Consider the following 14,011-nt stretch of genomic DNA (forward strand, 5'->3'; position numbering starts at 1 on the left):
TACTGCACCTTCTTTTACTGTCACTTTTATTGGATCAACATTTGCCATTAATCCTACATCTTTTCCTGTCAAATCCCACACATTAGGATTTACTGTATGCTGTAACTCTTTTGGCAAACCTTCTAAAGTCAACTTTTTATTTTCAGTTCCTTGTTTTGCTAACAATAATTTATAAATTCCATCTTCATCTGGGGTTTGAATTTCAACACCATTTGGTGTGCAATAGATGGTGCAATTAATTTTGCACAGCAAATCTCTACCTAACAGGTGTACTGGACTGGAGTTGCATACAACAAACTTGTGCATTTCTTTAAAATTGCCTATTCTGACTTCCATTGGTTCTGTAACTGGGGTATTAATTTGTTTATTAGAAACGCCCACTACTTGGATCGCTTCTCCCGAGAGGGGTAGGTTTGGAATGTCTGTTGTTCTCCCAGTAGAACGGGTAGCGCCAGTGTCCAACAGAAAGGTAACATCATTTCCTTCAACCTTTCCCTCTATGTATGGACCTGACTGATCTACTTGCAAGGATGCGCCAAGTACGCACTCCTCGTCCTCCCCTCTCAGACACTGTCAGAAACTTTCTTCATCAAAATATATGTCAGTCAAAAGAAATTGGGGTGTCACTGTGTCCCTTTTACCATTTCCCACCCAACTTGTGGTACCCACACACCCAGGATTTGGCATAGGCGCCAATGGTAACTGGTTTTGTATTACCTGTTGTTGCTGTTTTTTCGATACCTCATTCTGCGTCTGGGAATTCAAAATGTTAGTTTGCATGCTAATATTTAATACAGCCTTACACTTGTTTTTCCAATGCCCCAATTTTCCGCACCCATGACAAGGAAATTTCTTTTTAGCTTCATCTCGGTTAAACCTTCCCCTACGTTTACCCCCATTTCCATCTCCTTGAGTCTGAACATTTTTCATTTGGAGTTCTTGTTGCTCTGCTAGTTTTACTTGTGCCCCCATTACCTTTTCATCTAAATTCTTTTGTTTATTGTCTTTCTCATCTCCACAATAGTTTGCATATTTAAAAATTTCATCTATCGGTTTGGCTTGCCAACAGATCTTATGGGGCCAGATGTAGGTCGCCAATTACCGGTTGGTAACGGCCGATTTCGGCCATTACCGACCGGTAATTGGTTTTTGAGATGTAGAGGGCCCGAATTTTACCGAATCTAAATTTACTGATTCAGTAAATTTACAGATTCAGTAAAATACCGACTCGGTATATTTACCGAATCGGTAATTCCAGATGTAGGTGGAACTTAAAATAGTGCCACAGGCCCTTAAGAATTCATTATTTACCATGAAATACTATCTCATGGTAAATAACAAATTCCTGTGTACATGCACATCAGTGCATGTACACCTGTGCCATGTGGCACACATACATGCCCTAAGGGGATGGATGTGTGTCACATTGCGCACAAGCTAGAATCAGGGGTGCAACAGGGTGTCAAAGTGACACCCTGTCCCCCTTGTAAATTCGGTAATTTTACCGAATCAGTATTTACTGATTCGGTAATTGACATTGATTCCTATGGGCTCCAAGGCCCATAGGAATCAATGGCAATTACCGAATCGGTAAATACCGATTCGGTAATTACCGAATCTTACCGATTCGGTAATTACCGAATCTTACCGATTCAGTAATTGATTCGGTAAATATACCTACATCCCAATTGCAAGTTCTTAAATACCGAATTGGTATGATTCGGTATTTAAGAATCGGTAATCGGGGATTACCTACATCTGGCCTATGATCTTTAATCATTTGTGAAATTTCTGGTTTTAATCCTGACACAAACCGATAAAGAAAATGAGTCATGTCTTTTGTATCAATTCTTCTAAGCCACTGTACTGCTTGAATACCTGTAGAAGACGCTCATAGTACGCATGTACTGATTCATCTTTATTCAGGGTAGTTCTGTCTATTCTTGTCCAATCTTTTTCTTTTGGAGGTACGTTTCCTTTCAAGTACAGTATTACTTTATTATATTTTTTCATCACTTCTTCTGACGGGGCTCCTGTTTTTGGATCTCTAGGGTACTCATCATTAGTCCAATCAACTGCTATTTTACACGCTGTCCATGAATCTACAGGAACAACAATGTTGAATAACCCATCCAAATCTTTTAACAACACTTTCGAGACCTTTACAAATCTTTCAACCTGCCTGTACCACTCTACGGGTTTCTCTCTAAGTTTTGGGAAATCATTCGTAAATTATAGAATATCCTGTCGGGGCCATGGGACATGCACATATTCTCCTCCTGGCATTTTTCTCATCTGGCACAATTTCTCAACTTTTTCTGATTCTTTCAATACATATTCATATACAGTGCTCTTCGCTCTTCGCTTCTTCCTTTTTCTTTATCCATCTAGCTTTCCATCTGTCTAAATCACCCCACTTTTGCAATAGTGATAACAATTATTTAATCTGTAATTTACGTCCTGACACATTCATATTTTCTAAATCTTTGTCAGAAAATTCAGCTCGATATGGTTTCTGTAACACTTTAGATTTACCAATATCAATTCCCATTTCATTTGCCAAACTCGTTAACTTTTCATGAAATGTTTTTGTATTTGAGTGATACTTTGACATATAAACAATTCATCTTCATTTAATGCATTTAATCGGCCTAACCCCACATTTCCAGCAAGCAGTTCTTCCAATTCAATTCTTAATTTGAAAATATCCAGTGTCTTTGGCTGTGATCTTGGTTTTTCTATTTCTTAAGACCATCTTTCAATTTCCTCTGGGGTAACTACAGTAGCACTTCTCGTACCTGAGGAGGTTTCTATTTGTACCCTCTCTAGAATTCACAGGAGTAGTTTTCCTAGCTGAGCTACTTACTGGTTCTCTTATAGGTAAATCCATCAGTGAAAGTTCTGACTCACATTCACTTGCTTGATCATCCACAATTAATGTTTCTTTTCTTGGCTGCACTACAGGTGTAGTTCAAACGGGAGGTCTAAGACTGGTTTGCTTATCTCCATATAAAGGAAAAACAGGACCTATAGTCACTGGAATCGTTAGGCATCAGGACTTGTATTTAACTGTGTAATTTTCTGAATTAACTAATTTCTTTTTTTATTTATTGCTTCTTGTTCCTTTTCCTGTAACTCTTTTTCTAATGATGTCTCATGTATTACTTGTGGAACTAAAGGTGGCTTTAAGAATGGAGCACTAGGATTAACTTGATTTGGCTCCTCATTATAAGGTGGCGGATTTTTCATTAGTAAATCCTCTAGGTAATCATTTTCTGGATCAACATTTGTCATTAGATTTTTAATTTTCTCTGTACTTTTACTTCCTGTTTGTTCTTCTAAAGCTTGGACAGGATATAACCCTTCTACTAACATGGATTGCCTCCATTGTTTCATCTGTTTATCTCTTGTCTCTTTAGGAAATCTGGGATAGAATTTACTCCAATTTCTGTCGTTTCTAGGTCTATCTCGCTCAAAAGCCTCTGTTTCCCATTCCTCTAATGCCGCGTATTGGGTTAATCTAGGTCTAGGATCTAATTCATTCATGCGTGTTCTCAGATTGTACAAAAATCTACCATTGAAGGTACCATTTTCTGGAAATGCCAAAACTCCATCATCTTTTGAATATTCTATCCAGTTTTCTAACCATACACAAGTGTGATAGCCCCTTTCAAACATCATGTATGATGCAGTCGTATTCGGTGGTGGACTAATAATCCCTTCTCTGGTTTTTATCGGTTTATCCTTTTTAAAGATATTTTTGACTTCCTTGACAAATGGCATTTTTCTTTTATCTCCATTCACGATATAAGGTCTCCCTATAATCATGTGTTCCTTAGCAAAACCTAGATATTTTCTATTTAGTCTATTTCCTATGAATCCTGGATCTAAATGCCACATATATTTTATGCCGCTTTACTTCTGTGATGACAGTTGGTTGTTTACGAAAACCCCCAATACCAATGCGTTTCTTATTTTCAATGACCAATCAACAATTAGAATTCAAATAAATCCAACCAATAATTGCGCGGCTTTCCTTGTGAGACAAGTTCTCACGCTCCTGTACTCACCCCTCCCTTACAATATTACCTCAGCTACACACCCGCTGTCTAAACCAATACCAGCGCGGCTCTAAGTGACGTCAGCGCAGCTCCGCAACTGACTCCGTCTTTTGCAAGGTAATATGAGAACTTATTTCTATTCACTTTAAATGTTCATTAAATCAATTAACAACGTAAAACCATTCGCCACTGTGCCTGTGTGACTAATTTTAAATACAAGATTAATTTGTATTCACTGCGAGTAACTCCCTTCCGTTTACTCTTCAAACACTACAAGTAGATCCCTTCTGTGCACCTTTCACACAAGCATCAGAGAACCTGTTCCTCCCTCAGGCTTACCCTTTCTAGGTGATATAAGGCCAAAGTTTCACCAGCGAACCCCTTTGCTGTCAATCAAGCTCAGAAGAACCTGTTACTCCTTCAGTGTGACCCTTTCTAGGTGATATCACACCAAAGTTTCACTAGCGAACTCCTTGCTATCAATTATTCACACATTTACACAGAAAGTCCCTAAAATAGTGCTTCCTGTTTTACCTAACCAAGCACTTACTTCCACAGGCAAGTGACCTCACTACAGAGTGGCTTCCATTTACCCCCTGTTATTCTGCCCCCGGTGATTCCAAAACAAACATATAACAGGTACAAACAAGTTGAGTTAATACGTAAAAATCAATATAATTTTAAATACACAGTGCAATTCAATTTAACCAACTAACTACAACTAACTACCTATCTTAACTAAACCCTAACCACTGCTCACCTGCTCAGTTTACCTTACTCACCTAGGCCCATAAAACTATATACACATTGAACAGGTAAACCTACACTCAATCAATTTTAATTTAACCATTCTAGACCTATACCATTTTGACTTATCAATCCAAGTCACAAATACCTAAAGTCTTAGAGGATCAAGGGAGTTAAAAAGAAAAGAGGTAGTAGAATAACATTAGCACTTCATAAATAACCACAAACTCAGGAAAGGTTTAATTTGAATTTAATTTGAATTTAAAAACATTTATATAGCGCACTTATACCATGCGGTTTCATGGCGCTTCAGATTGCGAGGGGGATGGCAAGCGAGGAGAAAATTAGGCAACAAAAGCACGAGAAAAGAGGAAGGTTTTGAGGTTTTTCCTAAATTCAGTGTAGGAGGGAGTTGTACGGAGTGTCACGGGCAAGGAGTTCCAAAACACAGGGGCCAAAACAGAGAACTTAGTGCCGCCGGCCCTTTTCTTTTTGAAACGGGGGACAGTTAAGAGGGCCAGGTGAGAGGAGCGAAGCTCTCTCCCTGGGGTGTAAGGCTTGATAGCCGAGCAGATGAACTCTGGTGCAGTGCCCATTCTGGCCTGAAAGGTAAGGCACCCGAGCTTGAACAGGGCCCGCTCTTTCACCGGCAGCCAGTGCAGTGCCTGCAGTAAAGGGGTGGCCCGATGATATTTAGGCAGGCCGTTTAAGTTCTTTTATCTAAAGTAAAATTCTTAAAATGTTTGAAACCATAATTAAATCAATAATTTCTTGTTCTATTAGAATGATGAAGATTGAAACGAAATGTGCAATAATTTGGAAAATATCATTAAGCATTAAAAACACAGGGTGGGTAGAAAAGGGAAAACAGTACAATGACAAACCAACACTTTATAGTTACCTAGAATGGTGTGAAGACCAACCCTCGCTACGGGCTGGGATAAAGGATAGGAATCCCAAAGTGCAGGTGCCAGCGAGAAAGAACAGGTGCAGACCAGAATCAGGACAGGTTACGGACCAAATTGGATCAGGACTGGACCACCACAGGCTAAGATTGGCACCACAGCTAAAGATCAGAACACCAACCTTGTAAACCCTCTCTGCAGCTAAAGGTCGAACCCCTTTTGGGTTATCGAATTCCTTACCAGAACCCCAATTGGGTTATTGAATCTTCTGACAGAGTGCTCCACCAGCACCTCAGCTCTCGATCACCTATTGAGTGTGTTGGGTCAGTGACAGGTCAACTATTCGGACAAGTCGGACAATCTAACTAGCTAAGCCTACCCTAGTTATACTATTTTCCAGGTCAGTGTACCACCCTCCAATGTTGCAAATGTGTGAATCCCACAATGTTATTGGTCAAAAGACGAGAAGAGGTCATCACACCATATTAATATGAGGTAACTGTCATTCAGTATTCAAATTACGTTCCCTCCCATAACTTTATCTTCCCATGTACTTTTATTCCACCCTACAGTGAATGTATCAATAACATACAATGTTTTAACAAATTGTACAATTCAGCTTCCTCTGGCAGGGTTAGGAGGTTATGTTCTCATAGTTTTCACAGTTCTTGTCTGATGCTGGCATCGGTTCAATGCCATGGCTTCAATAGCTTGAGTTTCCTTGCGCAGGCGCAGTTCCTCCAAAGATGGAGTTCAGAAGTACATTTCAGTCCCAAATGCGATACATGCAAAAATAAAAGATAAACAGTTTTAGAAACACAGAATAAATGAATGCACTGAATACCACTTATCTCTATTCTATTCCCATTATTTTATTTAAACTATTGCATTAAGACATTAAACAGCTTAGCAAAAGCAGCAATGCAAGCTTCTTGCACGTTAAGACACAGAACAGCCATCTTAGTTCTAGTGCGCAGAAGCAAAAGTTTCCCACCAAGCGAAATAATACGTCATGTCACATGAGTGTGACAGACCCATGCGCATTAGAAAATCCTGCGTAGCAGCAGCCATTTTAATGCAAGTGGATTACAGTTAGTAAAAGCACATTGACAAGCTTCCCCTAGATACTAGAAATGTTGTGTAATGCAATATTAATATGACAAAACATGTTAGTTAGTACAGGAATATTATTTTGAGAGGTCTTAATCCAATCAAGTCGCTTTACTTGTGCAACCTTGCTCCATCAATACCCACACTAGCCAACATGGCTGGGCCCAGCCTAAATGATACTGGGAATTTCTCTCTTACTCTGGTCTGCCCTCCCAAACTCTCCAAGGCTGCCGCAAAGTCCTTCAAGCACTCACCCTAAAGAGTCACCCTGAGACATTAGTCTCGGACCTACGTTACAGCACCGACAATGGCACAGTCATCAATGACCTAATCTTCTAATCCAGAAGAACCCCCTACTGGCGCAATACCTTTGTACAGCTCCTCAACGTACTTGCAACCTGGAACATCCCACATGGTTCTCAGCTTACAATAGCACCCTCCGCAACCCTGCAAGCTGACCTCACAATCATCCTCTACAAAGCGGCATTGTCCTGATCTAAGCCTCATCCAGGAACCTTAACAAATTTGCAAGCTTTTTCTTAAACTTCAGCAACCATGTGAGCGAGTCTAACAGAGTACCTACCACTTACCGCAACGACCCTATGACCAGCCCGACTAGCGGCCCTAGACACTCTCCAACTTCCAACCAGTCACCCTTGGGCTCCCAACTTAGATCATCCCATCCCCCCTTGCATGGCTCCTGACCATACCAGGAGAACCATCATCCCTGCACCTCTGATCTCCTCCCCTTCAGCTCTCCACTCTAACTGTGAGCCTGATACACCTCCATCCACCTGCGACATAGATCGAATCTGCCCACTAAGGCCACAAACCACCTCTCTAAGAGTCTCCACCACCGCTCCTCCCAACATCGCTAACTCATCTCCTAGCCTTGCCAATAGACTTCTCTCCAGACCTTTGGTCCACTCCCCGCCAGTCCAACACGCTGACCATGAGACAGGTCCGTCGCCGGAAACCTACGTCACACCCGATACTAAGGCTCTAGATCCACCACCTTCCCGTCCCCTAACGCCCCCCCTTTACACTGAGTCCAATAATACCATCCCAGAGCCACTGCCATCCTGCCCACTAACGTCTCCTTCCTATAGGGATTTTGAAACACTGCACTCCAGAGCGGCTAAACTAACTCAGAGTATCCACACCTCCATACTAGATCTTATGAACCTCCTTCACCTCGCTGAACTCTCCCTCGCCAACATCAAAACCTAGTGGAACTCCAACCCCCACACCACAGGGTTACCCAAGCACCCTCTACCACTACCCTTGAGACACCTTCACCCTCGCAAGCACACCCCTAGTCCACTTGACCTTACTAAAGAGGAAATCCTTGCCATCCTCAGTGACTACAACCCTGACCCAACCACCCCTTGCCCGCTAGGCATGAGAGCTGAACATGCCATCCGCACAGTCTCTATCAACACCAAAAGATCAGCTACTTTCCACAACAGAATTGTGGTCAAGAGTAACCTTGCGCCTGTGCACTTATCCTCCCTGACTCCCGACACTCCTGCAGATTCCTCTCTGTCTAGCCTTTTAATTAACTGCTGATCTGTATTTTAGCACTCCGTTGATATTGCTGCACTCATCCTAAACAATAACTTCAACCTAGCTGTTCTAACAGATTCATGGCTCAACGATTCCTCATCTCCTTGCCTGGACCTCTTAGTCCCTCCCGGCTATAACATTGCCAGACTTGACAGACAATCTAGCAAGAAAGGAGGAGGCATTGCCTGCATCTACTGCTCTAACCTCACCGTCACTGAACGTCTGGCTGATTCCTCTGACTTGCGAATACCTGGCACTCTCCATTTGTAACAACTCCACCCTATTGTGCAACCTATACATCATCTATCCTCTCCCTGGCACGAACAACTCCTTCACTGACCACCTCATGGAACTTATTACTGCTAAGTTCTCCTCCAATTCCAAAGATATCTTCCTGGGCAATTTCAACCTGCATTGGAATTACCCCAAGGACCCTCATGTCAATGCCATCAAAGACCTCTTGTCCGATTAAGCCCTGACCTAAGCCTGCCGTCGCCCAATACACTCAAAAGGGGCCATCCTTGACTGGATCATTTCCAGTCTCATTTCCAGTCTGTACAGTGAGTGCTGAGCCGCCAAGGTCATCATAACGTGCGAGCCTGTTTATCGGCGTGTCCATGTAACACATTCTAGACACAACAATTTGCCAGCAGCAAGCCAAGTAGGATTCTGGGGCCTTTATCATAGCACACTTGCCAGAATTGAACATACCGTGAAGATTCCAAGCATGCAGAGAGACTAACCGATCCTGATGAAATTTACACTTACTGAGTGGACAGGTAAATGGGGTCCCCCTAAGAAAGCTCAAGAGACCTTCTATAGTTTTATAATCCGATGGGCCTGATTCACAGAACTAACTTAAGACAAAATCCTAAACTTAATGCCATTTTGGTATTCACAAAAGACACTTATTCATTTCGGTATTCACAGAAGTTAGGAGTCCTAACTTTTAGGACTCCTAAATGCCTTCTGTAAATACCCAAAGTCTTAAAGTTAGGATTTTTCTCAGTTTAGGAGTAGTAAAGTTAGGATTCCTAACTTTAGGACTCCTAAACTGAGAAAAATCCTAACTTTAAGACTTTCGGTTTTCACAGAAGGCATTTAGGAATCCTAAAGTTAGGACTCCTAACTTTACTACTCCTAAACTGATAAAAATCCTAACTTTGAGACTATCGGTATTCACAGACGGCATTTAGGAGTCCTAAAGTTAGGACTCCTAACTTTACTACTCCTAAACTGAGAAAAATCCTAACTTTAAGACTTTCGGTATTCACAGAAGGCATTTAGGAGTCCTAAAGTTAGGACTCCTAACTTCTGTGAATACCCAAATGAGTAAGTGCCTTCTGTGAATACCAAAATGGTAGTAAGTTTAGGATTTTGTCTTAAGTTAGTTCTGTGAATCGGGCCCATAGTTACTAGATAGGGAGAGTGCTTAAAGTAGGCGCTTTTTATCACCTGTTTGCACTATCGTAATATAATTCCTCCTTTTGTATTTTATGGAATTGTAAACATGCTGACCGTATTATTTTTAATCATATGTATGCTTATGTTGACTAAAATACTGCGCTTGAGATCATGTCATTAAAATAAACATTTTAACCTTACTGCGTCTCTATTTTACTCCTGCTGTGGACTGGTTTGACATATAACAAAAGAGTGTTCTCACATCCCACCATTCCTGAAATGGTCCTAAGTCGCATGTTCTAGGTTGTCTAGACATAGGTTTCTTTGCTATAGGACGAAGAGCTAATGTGACACTGATTGCTAGTCTGGTAGGGGATTTTGGGTACTAAGGTGAGTTTTGGCACACCCTAATACACTGAGGTCCTAAGTCTCTGTGCACAGTTCTATGTCTGAGCAGAATCCCTGTAACAATACCTTAAGATCCCCCATCCCTCAGAGCGATTACAAAGATCCATCGGAGGACCAAGAGTAAGTAATGGAGCACTGAGTTCAAGATAACTAAATATATATTTGGGTCAGTGTGTGGATACTTTATTCATGGGTAAGAGCTCTCAACTAACAGTATCGGAGGACGTCGGGGGAACTGGAGACTCCCCAAGTACGATTGAAAAACACTAAGAACCTTCTGTGCAGGATTTCATATAATGTTACACCAGTTCCCTGCATTTTTTGATATTTCGTTTGGAGCATGTGTTTCGTAGTGCAATGTATATTTATTTGGAAACTGCATAAGGGAATGCCTACTTCTTCAACTTAACAGTGCATAGAGACCGAGTTGTGAGCACATAATCAAACACAAATCAAAACGACAAAAAAGAATCAATGACACAGCATAGAAGCGAGAGTTGCTACACAGCCTCACTCTTCACTACACCTAAGGAAATATTGCATAGTAAGAACAGTTCGCATGCAAATAAACTCGAAGTGAGAGACCTTTTCTAGACTCTTTAGAAATTGTCCAGGAAAGAAATTAAAAGCTGGGAAATAACAGCTTTGCAAAATGTCATAACAGTATCCAGGATACCAAGAGGACTTCACATTTTTTATTTTACCTAGGCATCTGTATGTAAATAATGAGCTTTCAAAAGAGTGGAATGAAAATAATACACAATGCTTGTCACACAGGATGGAATTATTAATCAAGTATGCCAAAAGAGATTATGAAACAACTTTAACTTTAAGTAATAGAAGAGAAAATCTCAGAAATTCAGGACAAAGAACAAGTAAGCCAACTTAGAGGGAACATGGAAGACAGACTTGACAAACATGAGGATGAAGGACGAAGTAAACAAGCATTGACAAAGCCAATATATTTTGCCTATGCAAGTCCTATTGCCTTTGGCAATGTTTTTTTCACATGCTGCACAGCAAAACACGGATTGGAAAGTGGGAAGAAGAAATTAAATAAACAAAAAAAGTAGGAAGCAGGAGGAGAAGCTGGCAAAGGGGACGAGTAGCAAATGGATAAGAAAAGAGAGGGAGGTAGGAAAGTAAACAGAGAGCAGTTAGATACATTGAAAATGGGTTTCAGGAGAAGGAGATGAAGGGAGAAGGAGCAGAGGAAGACAAAGGAGAGAAGGATTGAATGATGGGGGATTGAGGGATAGGGAGAGGAAAGGAAGGAGATGTCTGGTTTATAAATCTTCCCAGAGGTGGTGCTATTTCCTGGGACTGCAACAGAACATTTCTCGCTGAACAAACACAAACAGACAGTAAGAGACATATCGCCTGAAGTGCTCTGGGAACAGCAGTACCACTGAGAAGAGGCTGTCATTGGAGTGCGGAGCTGCTGGCGAGGTAGGTTGCAGTGTATCTGCAGAGAAGGCAACGACGGTCAATGCATACGTGTATTTTCATGTATGTTCATATCTGTCTAAATGTCAACATCAGCTTTTGTAAAAGACTGGTCTGAACCTGCTGTGTGGAACCCTCAGTATATGTTCCCACTTCCCTTCTGATAGTCTACGAGGTGGCTGCACACACAGGAGTACCGAACACAGAGCTTTAAATGCCAGAATGTGCCCAGGCAGTCCAGGCCACACCCCCCACCATAGAGCAGAAAAAATAGCTTTTTTAAAGGCCAGCTCTTTCTGGGGCATCTCTGCAAAATAAATATGAGCGGATCTGCAAAACCAGAATGGTAAAACTACATATCGCGGTACGGACATTTTGTTTCATATATATTGGTATTCACTTCCATTCACTGGTCTTCTTACTAAATGTCTGCATGCTTGAATAGCAGTCACAAAGTAACAAACAAAGCTGCAAGGAGGGGGGAGGGACAAGGCAAACAACAAGGATGGGAGAGGAGATGTGAGCGGTAGAGAGGGCATGGAAACACATGCACTCTTAAGGAGTGCTAGATGAAAAATAAAAAAGTACTTCTACAAGCGGTGGTAAGTGGAAGAACACTGGCTGCAGAGACAGGAAATTGTACTCGGTCCAAGCTCTATGGATGACCAGATGACAACAAGAACTGAAGAGAAAGTAGAAGCAGCAGGAGACCCTGACTGAGAAGCAAGGAAATGAGAGCGACGTGGGAGCCAACTAATGGTAACTAACGGCAAGTATGGGGTGAGCTCTGAGGCCGTTTTCAGAGTTTTTATCAATTTATAATAGCTTTCGCCTACAGTGCATGCACGCTGTACAGGCAAACCCTACAAAGATAAAACATCGTAAATTCCTCAGAGAAGAACAAGACTATGCTAAAGGGACTAGCTACACTTTTGCCAAATGGTTAGATATTTTGGAAATGCACCACACTCAATTTGATACAATACCAGAAACATCTGAGTCAGATGAACCTAGTGGCTCAGATACAGACAAAAGCAACATGGTCAGTAGTGCCTCTGAATCAAGTGGACCATCAAAAAAGGAGGAGATAAGCGTTCTCTATAGCGACAAAACACACCAAAAGGCAGAGTTGTACCCCAAGTGGACGTGGAAGAGGGAAACAAGATGTGGCAAAGGTAGAACAAAAATATTCCTTACGAAGCCAGAAAAAGCAATGAAGGACTCAGTCACAGAAAATCTGGTTGTCAATTTATCACAATACTAACAAAACATGATATAACAGTGCTCAACAAAGGGCTTCAATTCTATATAGTACAACATTTCAACTATGTTGAAACAAAGATTGATTTATACAAATATGTCCAATGGGAAGCAATACCATTACACCACATCCTCACATTTTTAAACTTACAATTTGAACAAATTCCTGACTTAATCATGCTGCAAGAACTTACAACAGGTGAGAGTTTGCAGGGCCAATACGAAGCAATACCTTTACAACAAATCCTCATATTTCTACACTTACAACTGAACAAAATCCTGACTTAATCATCCTCCAAGAACTTAACAAAGGTGGGAACTTGCAGGAACTCTGAGAAAGTCAAACACTGGAAATGTTTGCACTAACAGGTATGACACATCAACAAACTGAATTCAGACCAAAGTCGAAAGTTTGTCCTGTGTTGCCACTATGTAATACAACAGACATTTTCTATAAACTCTTAAACATGAAATTGACCCCTTAAAGGCAATACAAATATCAAAGAAGATAATATATCCAAACGAGAAGGAGAGGTGATCACTAGACTCGAACCTAAAACAGCTGATATACTAAAGCTTTCTGATAAGGGAGGCAATATAGTGATTATGGATACCAACATTTAAATAAATGAAGCCATGCAACAACTCAATGACAGTAGTAATTACAAAAAGCTACCCACCAATCCAGCTCATATCATTAAACAAAAATATGATGTGCTACTTCAGCAATTGTACAATAAAACATTACCTAACGGTGAGGGGTATCTCTATATTAGGGTTAACAACCCCATATTACCAATGATATATCTCCATCCTAAAATACATAAAAGCTTACAGAATCTATCAGGGAGATCTATAGTTTCAGCCTGAAGGTTATTGATTGAAACCACTTCACAATATGTGAACCTTCTAATTTACTCCTACGTTAAAAAACTTAGCTCCTTTGCTGCGTTCGTCGGCCAACGGCCGTAGCGAGCACTACCTCCGTAGTGCTGCGCCCGTCCGTTGGCCAATGTGGCCCCACGCACTCCGCTAAACCACTGCACTACGACGCAATTGCCGCAGCGGTTAAGCTGTTAAGTTTATACATTCAGGACATGGGAG

The sequence above is a fragment of the Lissotriton vulgaris genome, chromosome 7 (genome assembly GCF_964263255.1).
Source record: "Lissotriton vulgaris chromosome 7, aLisVul1.2, whole genome shotgun sequence".
NCBI classification, from domain to species: Eukaryota; Metazoa; Chordata; class Amphibia; order Caudata; family Salamandridae; genus Lissotriton; species Lissotriton vulgaris.